Raw genomic sequence first — 2871 nt, 5'->3', positions numbered from 1 at the left:
CCGCCATTACCTCGGCGGACGTGATCTGCGTGCTCGCATCAACTAGAGAGCCGACGATCGTGCATCCCATGAAAGCTATCGCCGTATGGAGTATGACACCGCCCACGGTCCATCGGGTCTGAAGCAGTTCACTCCACACCTGCGCCAAGTCATATGGCCCAAGAATTTCAAGCTCGAGAAGCTCCAGAAGTACGACGGCAAGGAAAACCCCGAATTATGGGTCATGCTCTACGAAACTGCGTGCCGCTCAGCCATGGCCGACGAGCACGTCATGTCTAACTACTTCCCAGTCGCCGTTGGTCATGCAGGTCACCAATGGCTAGTTAGCTTGCCAGCGAACTATTTTGACTCTTGGCAGGAGCTCAGGCAGGCCTTCATCGACAATTTCATCGCTACTTGTGAACAACCCGGCAACAAGTACGATTTGCAGCGGATCCGAGATCGGAAGGATGAACCACTGCGCGAGTACGTTCGGTGTTTCTCGGAGATGCGCATCAAGGTCCCATCAATCTCCGACAATGAAGCAATCGAGGCTTTCGTCACCGGCCTCCGCTTCCACGACGCCCTAAGAGACAAGCTCCTCCGGAAGAGACCCGAATCAGTCACAGCGCTTTTGGCCACCGCTAAGAAATACGCGGACACTGACGACGCTAAAAAGATAATCGTTGAAGAAGCAGCAAGGGTTCCACACTCCGACCACCCTCCACACCGCGACGATTACCGCAGCAATCGTGGTCGGAACGACAATTTTGACTGCCGCAACCAGCGCAACGACTCCCGCGACCACCGTGATCAACGTAATCAGCGGCGCAACCACCGTGACGATTACAGAAGCAAGCGCGCTCGGGAAGACGACGGCGAGGTCAATACCGTGAAAAAGGGCAGCGGACGTCGAAACTACGAGGACGACTACGCCAAAGCATTGAAGGGACCCTGTCAGCTCCATCCCAAGTCGAACCACACCATGGAGAATTGCCGCGTCCTCAAGACTATCTACACGTGTCAATAGGCTCCGGATACGTCCGACAAGCCTAACGACGCGGGGGAACAGCGCAACGAGGACAACGACGACGATGATGCAGATCCTCGTCATAAATACGTCAAGCCGACTGATCGCGTGCACACCATCATCGGCGGCAAGGTGTCCATTGAGACCAAACGAGAACGCAAGCTGCTCGCCCACGCTTGCTTGAACGTGACAAAGACCGACAACCTTCTCACCGATCCACGGCTTCCTCCGTGGTCTCACCGTGAAATCTGCTTCAGCAGGAAGGACCAATGGGCCACCATACCCGAGCCAGGGCATTTTCCCCTGGTCCTCGATCCTTGTATCAACAAGGTTCAATTCGACAGGGTACTGATCGACGGCGGCAGCTCCATCGATATACTGTTCAAGAACAGCCTGCCCGCTCTGAAAATAGCCCAGGCGGACCTGAAGCCGTACGAGGCACAGTTCTGGGGCGTTCTCCCCGGACAGAGCTCTACACCTCTCGGGCAGATCACGTTACCTGTGCAGTTTGGGACTCCAGACCACTTCCGCACCGATTACGTCAACTTCGTGGTCGCTGATTTTGATGGCACCTACCATGCTATTCTTGGTCGACCATCGCTCACCAAGTTCATGGCCATACCTCATTACAGGTATCTGGTGCTCAAGATGCCTACTGAGAAAGGAGTTTTAACCGTCAGGGGCAACGTATACGCAGCTTATACCTGCGAGGACGACAGCTTCAAAATAGCAGAGGCCCACGACCTCTCTATTCGCATGGCCGAGACCATGCTCGACGCTAAGAAGACCCCGGCCGACCACTTGGAGATCCCAGAGTTCAAGGCTCCACGCAAGAACATCAGATCCAAGGAGCACAAGACGATCTAGCTGGTCAAGGGCGATCCCAGCAAAATGGCCCTCATCGGGGCCGACCTGGATCCCAAATAGGAAGACACGCTCGTCAGGTTCTTGAGGGGCAACGTGGATGTGTTTGCATGGAAACCTTCCGACATGCCCGGTGTACCTCGGGACTTGATTGAGCACTCCTTAAATGTCAACAGCAAAGCCAAACCAATCAAGCAGAAGCTACGACGGGTCGCTCGCGACAAAAAGGAGGCGATTAGGGTAGAAGTTACACGGCTTTTGGCAGCCGGATTTATCAAAGAAGTGTATCATCCGGAATGGTTAGCCAACCCGGTTCTTGTTCGCAAAAAGAATAATGAATGGAGAATGTGCGTTGATTACACTGATCTCAACAAACACTGCCCTAAGGACCCCTTTGGCTTACCTCGCATAGACGAGGTCATAGATTCAACCGCCGGTTGCGAGCTGCTTTCCTTTCTTGATTGCTACTCTGGTTATCACCAGATCGCTCTCAAAAAGGACGACCAGATCAAGACATCTTTCATCACGCCTTTTGGCGCCTACTGCTACATGACCATGTCGTTCGGGCTCAAAAACGCCGGTGCTACCTACCAACGCGCTATACAGGCCTGCCTCAACAACGAGATAAAAGACGGCCTCGTCGAGGCTTACGTCGACGATGTAGTTGTCAAAACCAAGGAAGCACATACCCTTGTTGACAATCTGGAACGCACCTTCGCAGCCCTTAATACGTTCCAATGGAAATTAAACCCAAAGAAGTGCATCTTTGGTGTCCCTTCTGGCATATTGCTCGGCAACGTCGTCAGTTACGACGGCATACGCCCTAACCCGGAGAAAGTCAAAGCTGTCTTAGACATGAAGCCCCCAAAAAAGGTGAAGGATGTCCAGAAGCTCACCGGCTGCATGGCTGCTCTAAGCCGTTTCATATCAAGATTAGGCGAAAAAGGACTACCGTTCTTCAAACTGCTCAAATCGTCCGAGAAGTTTGAGTGGTCGGA

This window comes from Miscanthus floridulus, chromosome 4, assembly GCF_019320115.1.
Source record: "Miscanthus floridulus cultivar M001 chromosome 4, ASM1932011v1, whole genome shotgun sequence".
NCBI classification, from domain to species: Eukaryota; Viridiplantae; Streptophyta; class Magnoliopsida; order Poales; family Poaceae; genus Miscanthus; species Miscanthus floridulus.
The sequence above is the reverse complement of the archived record's forward strand: the minus strand, read 5'-3'. Positions refer to the sequence as shown.